The following is an 8,917-nucleotide window of genomic DNA, read 5'->3' as shown; positions in this document are numbered from 1 at the left end:
GGTGTGTTGCACACTGCAAAAAGTCAGTGTTCAAAAACAAGGGAAAAAAATACAAAAATGTGTGGTATTTTACTTGAACTAAGCAAAATTATCTGCCAATAGAAGAAGAAAATTTGGCTTGTCAAGACTTTCCAAAACAAGTAAAATTAGCTAACCTCAATGAACCCAAAAATACCTTAAAATAAGTATATTCTCACTAATAACAAGTGCACTTTTCTTGATGAAAAAAAAAAAAGAGACCTTTTTTTCTCAATATGTTGAAAAATATTCTTAAATTAAGTAAATGCTAGTGCCATTATCTTGACATAGTGATATGCACTCGGCATTTCATTTCTTGAAATCAGCAAACTTATACTAAAAACTAGTTTATTTTTCTTAATGGAAAGGCAACAAGGCAACCGCTTGTTACTCTCGGGGTCTACTCGCCACTCAGGAAAATCATATGGTCTAAAAATGCATTTTTCCATCGATAACATGACATCATCACGCCAAGTGCATGCTCTAAAAATGCATTTTTCCATCGATAACATGACATCATCACGCCAAGTGCATGCTCTTTCAGTCATTAGTGCGCAAGGAATATATATATATATATATATATATATATATATATATATACACACACACACACAGGTAAAAGCCAGTAAATTAGAATATTTTGAAAAACTTGATTTATTTCAGTAATTGCATTCAAAAGGTGTAACTTGTACATTATATTTATTCATTGCACACAGACTGATGCATTCAAATGTTTATTTCATTTAATTTTGATGATTTGAAGTGGCAACAAATGAAAATCCAAAATTCCGTGTGTCACAAAATTAGAATATTACTTAAGGCTAATACAAAAAAGGGATTTTTAGAAATGTTGGCCAACTGAAAAGTATGAAAATGAAAAATATGAGCATGTACAATACTCAATACTTGGTTGGAGCTCCTTTTGCCTCAATTACTGCGTTAATGCGGCGTGGCATGGAGTCGATGAGTTTCTGGCACTGCTCAGGTGTTATGAGAGCCCAGGTTGCTCTGATAGTGGCCTTCAACTCTTCTGCGTTTTTGGGTCTGGCATTCTGCATCTTCCTTTTCACAATACCCCACAGATTTTCTATGGGGCTAAGGTCAGGGGAGTTGGCGGGCCAATTTAGAACAGAAATACCATGGTCCGTAAACCAGGCACGGGTAGATTTTGCGCTGTGTGCAGGCGCCAAGTCCTGTTGGAACTTGAAATCTCCATCTCCATAGAGCAGGTCAGCAGCAGGAAGCATGAAGTGCTCTAAAACTTGCTGGTAGACGGCTGCGTTGACCCTGGATCTCAGGAAACAGAGTGGACCGACACCAGCAGATGACATGGCACCCCAAACCATCACTGATGGTGGAAACTTTACACTAGACTTCAGGCAACGTGGATCCTGTGCCTCTCCTGTCTTCCTCCAGACTCTGGGACCTCGATTTCCAAAGGAAATGCAAAATTTGCATGGTTGGGTGATGGTTTGGGGTGCCATGTCATCTGCTGGTGTCGGTCCACTCTGTTTCCTGAGATCCAGGGTCAACGCAGCCGTCTACCAGCAAGTTTTAGAGCACTTCATGCTTCCTGTTGCTGACCTGCTCTATGGAGATGGAGATTTCAAGTTCCAACAGGACTTGGCGCCTGCACACAGCGCAAAATCTACCCGTGCCTGGTTTACGGACCATGGTATTTCTGTTCTAAATTGGCCCGCCAACTCCCCTGACCTTAGCCCCATAGAAAATCTGTGGGGTATTGTGAAAAGGAAGATGCAGAATGCCAGACCCAAAAACGCAGAAGAGTTGAAGGCCACTATCAGAGCAACCTGGGCTCTCATAACACCTGAGCAGTGCCAGAAACTCATCGACTCCATGCAACGCCGCATTAACGCAGTAATTGAGGCAAAAGGAGCTCCAACCAAGTATTGAGTATTGTACATGCTCATATTTTTCATTTTCATACTTTTCAGTTGGCCAACATTTCTAAAAATCCCTTTTTTGTATTAGCCTTACACAATATTCTAATTTTGTGACACACGGAATTTTGGATTTTCATTTGTTGCCACTTCAAATCATCAAAATTAAATGAAATAAACATTTGAATGCATCAGTCTGTGTGCAATGAATAAATATAATGTACAAGTTACACCTTTTGAATGCAATTACTGAAATAAATCAAGTTTTTCAAAATATTCTAATTTACTGGCTTTTACCTGTGTGTGTGTGTGTGTATATATATATATATATATATATATATATATATATATGTATATGTGTATATGTATATGTATATATATATATATATATACATATATATGTATATATATACAGTCAAGAAAATAAGTATTTGAACACCCTGCTATTTTGCAAGTTCTCCCACTTAGAAATCTTGGAGGGGTCTGAAATTTTCACGGTAGGTGCATGTCCACTGTATGAGAGATAACCTAAAAAGAAAAATTCAGAAATCACAATCTATGATTTTTTAACAATTTATTCGTGTGATACAGCTGAAAATAAGTATTTGAACACCTGTCTTATCAGCTAGAATTCTGACCCTCAAAGACCTGTTAGTCCACCTTTAAAAGTCCTCCTCCACTCCACTGTATAATCCTGAATCAGATGCACCTGTGTGAGGTCGTTACCTGCATAAAGACACCTGTCCACCCCATACAATCAGTAAGACCCAAACATTCAGCATGGCTAAGACCAAAGAGCTGTCCAAAGACACCAGAGACAAAATTGTACAACTCCACAAGGATGGAAAGGGCTACGGAGAAATTGCCAAGCAGCTTGGTGAAAAAAGGTCCACTGTTGGAGCAATCATTAGAAAATGGAAGAAGCTAAACATGACGGTCAATCTCAATCGGAGTGGAGCCTCATGCAAGATATCACCTCGTGGGGTCTCAATGATGCTAAGAAAGGTGAGGAATCAGCCCAGGACTACACGGCAGGACTTGGTCAATGACCTGAAAAGAGCTGGGACCACTGTTTCCATGGTCACTATTGGTAATACAATAAGACGTCATGCTTTGAAATCATGCATGGCACGGAAGGTTCCCCTGCTTGAACCAGCACATGTTAAGGCCCGTCTTAAGTTTGCCAATGACCATTTGGATGATCCAGAGGAGTCTTGGGCGAAAGTTTTGTGGACAGATGAGACCAAAATTGACCTTTTTGGTCATAATTCCACTATGCGTGTTTGGAGGAAGAAGAATGATGCATAGCATCCCAAGAACACCATTCCTACTGTGAAGCATGGGGGTGGTAGCATCATGCTTTGGGGGTGTTTTTCTGCTCATGGGACAGGACGACTGCACTGTATTAAGGAGAGGATGACTGCAGCCATGTATTGTGAGATTTTGGCCAAAAACCTCCTTCCCTCAGTCAGATCATTGAAGATGAGTCCTGGCTGGATCTTCAAACATGACAATGACCCAAAGCACACAGCCAGGAAAACCAAGAAGTGGCTTTGTAAGAACCATATCAAGGTTCTGGAGTGGCCTAGCCAGTCTCCAGACCTAAATCCAATTGAAAATCTTTGGAGGGAGCTGAAAGTCTGTGTTACTCAGCGACAGTCCAGAAACCTGACTGATCTAGAGAAGATCTGTGTGGAAGAGTAGGCCAAAATCCCTCCTGTAGTCTGTGCAAACCTGGTGAAGAACTACAGGAAACGTTTGACCTCTGTAATTGCAAACAAAGGCTACTCTACCAAATATTAATGTTGGTGTTCAAATACTTATTTTCAGCTGTATCACACAAATAAATTGTTAAAAAATCATAGATTGTGATTTCCGGATTTTTCTTTTTAGGTTATCTCTCTATATATGGACATGCACATACCATGAAAATTTCAGACCCCTCTATGATTTCTAAGTGGGAGAACTTGCAAAATAGCAGGGTGTTCAAATACTTATTTTCTTGACTGTATATATATATATATATATATATATATATATATATATATATATGTATGTATATACACAGCCCGGACCAATTTTTTTTAATTGTAATTTGGAAGAATTTATCTGAATGTGCATGAACTATTTCAGTTCAAAATTGTTAGAAATGTCACGTTAAATTTTTGAATATTAACTGTCAGTTTACTGTACTGTGCCAACTGTACTACTATATAAATAAATAATGATAAATGGGTTGTACTTGTATAGCGCTTTTCTACCTTCAAGGTACTCAAAGCGCTTTGACACTACTTCCACATTTACCCATTCACACACACATTCACACACTGATGGAGGGAGCTGCCATGCAAGGCGCTACCAGCACGTTTATGCACGCATATGAGTACTTATTTTCTATTGTTTCATTGAAAATAAAACAGCAAAGTCCATTTGGCTGTCATCCGTTTTAATTAATACTAATAACAAGGAGCTTTTTGTATTATTAGGTCCATCAGTGCTAAATATTATAAACTTATCACTTTCCTCTGGCACTGTTCCCCTAGCATTCAAGAAAGCGGTTATTCATCCTCTGCTCAAAAGACCTAACCTTGATCCTGACCTCATGGTAAACTACCGACCGGTGTCCCACCTTCCCTTTATTTCGAAAATCCTCGAAAAAATTGTCGCACAGCAGCTAAATAAACACTTAGTGTCTAACAATCTCTGTGAACCTTTTCAATCCGGTTTCAGGGCAAATCACTCTACGGAGACAGCCCTCGCAAAAATGACTAATGATCTACTGCTAACGATGGATTCTGATGCGTCATCTATGTTGCTGCTTCTTGATCTTAGCGCTGCTTTCGATACCGTCGATCATAATATTTTATTAGAGCGTATCAAAACACGTATTGGTATGTCAGACTTAGCTTTGTCGTGGTTTAACTCTTATCTTACTGACAGGATGCAATGCGTCTCCCATAATAATGTGACCTCGGACTATGTTAAGGTAACGTGCGGAGTTCCTCAGGGTTCGGTTCTTGGCCCTGCACTCTTTAGTATTTACATGCTGCCGCTAGGCGACATCATACGCAAATACGGTGTTAGCTTTCATTGTTATGCTGATGACACCCAACTCTACATGCCCTTAAAGCTGACCAACACGCCGGATTGTAGTCAGCTGGAGGCGTGTCTTAATGAAATTAAACAATGGATGTCCGCTAACTTCTTGCAACTCAACGCCAAGAAAACGGAAATGCTGATTATCGGTCCTGCTAAACACCGACATTTATTTAATAATACCACCTTAACATTTGACAACCAAACAATTACACAAGGAGAATCAGTAAAGAATCTGGGTATTATCTTCCACCCAACTCTCTCCTTTGAATCACACATTAAGAGTGTTACTAAAACGGCCTTCTTTCATCTCCGTAATATCGCTAAAATTCGTTCTATTTTATCCACTAGCGACGCAGAGATCATTATTCATGCGTTCGTTACGTCTCGTCTCGACTACTGTAACGTATTATTTTCGGGGCTCCCTATGTCTAGCATTAAAAAATTACAGTTGGTACAAAATGCGGCTGCTAGACTTTTGACAAGAACAAGAAAGTTTGATCATATTACGCCTATACTGGCTCACCTGCACTGGCTTCCTGTGCACTTAAGATGCGACTTTAAGGTTTTACTACTTACATATAAAATACTACACGGTCTAGCTCCGTCCTATCTCCTCGATTGCATTGTACCATATGTCCCGGCAAGAAATCTGCGTTCAAAGAACTCCGGCTTATTAGTGATTCCCAGAGCCCAAAAAAAGTCTGCGGGCTATAGAGCGTTTTCTATTCGGGCTCCAGTACTATGGAATGCCCTCCCGGTAACAATTAGAGATGCTACCTCAGTAGAAACATTTAAGTCCCATCTTAAAACTCATTTGTATACTCTAGCCTTTAAATAGCCCCCCTGTTAGACCAGTTGATCTGCCGTTTCTTTTCTTTTCTCCTCTGCTCCCCTTTTCCTTGAGGGGGGGGGGGGGGGGGGGGGGGGGCACAGGTCCGGTGGCCATGGATGAAGTGCTGGCTGTCCAGAGTCGGGACCCGGGGTGGACCGCTCGCCTGTGCATCGGCTGGGAACATCTCTGCGCTGCTGACCCGTCTCCGCTCGGGATGGTGTCCTGCTGGCCCCACTATGGACTGGACTCTTACTATTATGTTGGATCCACTATGGACTGGACTCTCACAATATTATGTCAGACCCACTCGACATCCATTGCTTTCGGTCTCCCCTAGAGGGGGGGGGGTTACCCACATATGCGGTCCTCTCCAAGGTTTCTCATAGTCATTCACATCGACGTCCCACTGGGGTGAGTTTTTCCTTGCCCGTATGTGGGCTTTGTACCGAGGATGTCGTTGTGGCTTGTGCAGCCCTTTGAGACACTTGTGATTTAGGGCTATATAAATAAAGATTGATTGATTGATTGAATTATGAGACACAATTGTGTCAAAGTCATGATTTTTTATTTCATGCTTGAAATAAGAAATGTTTTACTTTGAACAAGCAGTTTTATACTTGTGAGTGTTGATGACGCAGCTTTGCAACAGTTGATATTCTAGTTTCAAGCACGTTTTACTCAATATAGGTCATCAAATCTCAGCAACAAGCTGTAATATCTTACTGAGATCATTTAGGACCAAAACCCTTAAAACAAGTAAAACACTAACATAAAATCTGCTTAGTGAGAAGAATGATCAAAAAATAAGCAAATATCACCCTTACTTGATATATTTAATCCTAGATTTCAGTTTTTGCAGTGCACTCTATCGGACGTGTCTTTGCACTGTTGCTAATCATGACTACCACTCGCCAAAGGCTGGGCTGCACGCCCGTGGACATGTGCCACTCGCTGGTGGACATGTCCTGCACGCTCGTGGAGGTGTGCGGCACTCTGGTCGAAGTGTGTCTGTATGTCTTTGCACTGTTGTTACTCATGACTCCTACTAGCCAAAGGCTGCGTTCCACATTCCTGGATGTGTGCGGCACGCTTGTGGACGTGTGCCGCACGCATTTCAGTGAGAAGGTAAAGAGTGTCTCCAAACTCTTGTCTTTTTAGCAGTGTCGCTGGTCATGACTCCTAGCCAACGGCTGAGCTGCACGGCCGTAAACATGTGCCACAAGTTTGAGGATGTGCGCACCAGAGGTGTGGACTCGAGTCACATGACTTGGACTCGAGTCAGACTCGAGTCATGAATTTGATGACTTTAGACTCGACTTGACAAAATGTAAAAAGACTTGCAACTCGACTTAGACTTTAACATCAATGACTTGTGACTTCACTTGGACTTGAGCCTTTTGAATTGACATGACTTGACATGACTTGCTACTTTCCCCAAAACCCAAAGATGAAAAAGTTATTCGGGAGCGCTCCGTATTTTTCATTGTGTACTTGTCTATCAGCGTTGCGTGTGTCAGCTGGTGTGGTCTCAGTACAACAGCCAATCAAATTAGATCTACTTTGCTTTCATCACACAGCATTCATCCAATCAAATTGCAGGACAACCAACGAAGAAGACATGTCCAAACCACACGCCAGTGAACAAAAAATGATACCTAAAATAATTTCGTTTGGGTATAAAAATTACGAGGTGGTCAACACAAAACGGTTTGCAGTATGCAACACATGCGGTTTGAAAATTACTGATGGAGAGGCAACAACTTCCAACTTCGTCCGGCATTTGAAGTTGCACAAAGAACGGTAAGTTTTGAATGTAAGATAACGTTTATTGGCTAAGTAACGTGACTTTTATTTGCTGTGTAGTTAAATCAGTGAGGCTGTAAACTCACTGCTAACGTTATAACGTTATTGCAAACACGGGAATCTGTTGCAGTTCACTACCTTATTCATACTTTTTGTTCAGTGATTTTTTTTAAGCAGGGTTACGTTAGTCAATATATCACACGTAACGTTAGACGGCGGTCAGCAGCACCGCGTATTTTAGCCACCTAAAAAAAGACAAAAATAGTAAAATAAAGGTCAGTTAAAATGTATACCATATTATGAATATGTGTACCGTTTTAGCTAGCTTTCTGACATACTGTTGGTTGTTTACCTCAGTGGTCCCCAACCACCGGGCCGTGGATCGATTGGTATCAGGCCGCACAAGAAATAATTTTTTTTTCTTTTCTTTTTTTAATTAAATCAACATAAAAAACACAAGATACACTTACAAGTAGTGCACCAACCCAAAACAACTCTCTCCCCCCTTTTGTTCTGGGCATTGAACATGAAGACTCTTCCTTCACTGTTCCGAGTGGCCATGAGAGTCTTGGCAGTGCCTGCCTCCAGTGCTCCAGTGGAGCGAGTTTTCAGCCATGGTGGCATCATACTACGCCCCCATCGTGCACAAATGACTGACAGACTCTTGGCTAATTTGGTCTTTTGCAAATGCAATGCAGCATAGGGCCCTGACATATAAAAAGTACAACTTTTTTGTTATGTTCACGTATATGTCATGTTTTTTCAATGTTAACACTTTTGTACAAATAAGTACATTTGCACTTTATTTTTCAATGTGTTTGTTCTGTAAAGGAATGAGTTAATGTTTAAAATGACTGGTTAATAGTGCTATTATAAAGTGCAATGTCAGCACAATTTTCTTTCCTGCAATTTAAAATGCACTTGTTTTAATAAATAAATACAGCGTTTGAAAAGCATACACAATCTGTGTTAATATATTAGTCTGTGGTTAAAAGGACTTGAAAGGACTCGAAACTCAAAATGCAGGACTTAGGACTTGACTTGAGACTTTCCAGTCTTGACTTTGGACTTGACTCGGGGCTTGCCTGTCTTGACTCGGGACTTGACTCGGACTTGAGGGCAAAGACTTGAGACTTACTTGTGACTTGCAAAACAATGACTTGGTCCCACCTCTGGTGCGCACACATCCACACCTCACCTTTTGCGGACGCGAGGTCATACTTGCCAACCCTCCCGATTTTCCCGGGAGACTCCCGAATTTCAG

The 8,917-nt window shown here is 40.9% G+C and overlaps 1 protein-coding gene across 2 annotated transcripts in view; it reads right to left on the bottom strand.

The window, feature by feature from the left end:
- calcoco2 (calcium binding and coiled-coil domain 2) overlaps positions 1 to 8,917 on the bottom strand; it is a 73,190-nt gene that overhangs the window by 1,060 nt on the left and 63,213 nt on the right. The gene's annotated exons all lie outside the window — the stretch shown is intronic.

Source organism: Nerophis lumbriciformis, linkage group LG39 (assembly GCF_033978685.3).
Source record: "Nerophis lumbriciformis linkage group LG39, RoL_Nlum_v2.1, whole genome shotgun sequence".
NCBI classification, from domain to species: Eukaryota; Metazoa; Chordata; class Actinopteri; order Syngnathiformes; family Syngnathidae; genus Nerophis; species Nerophis lumbriciformis.
Note: the sequence above shows the minus strand (reverse complement) of the source record. Positions and strands in the feature narration are given on the sequence as shown.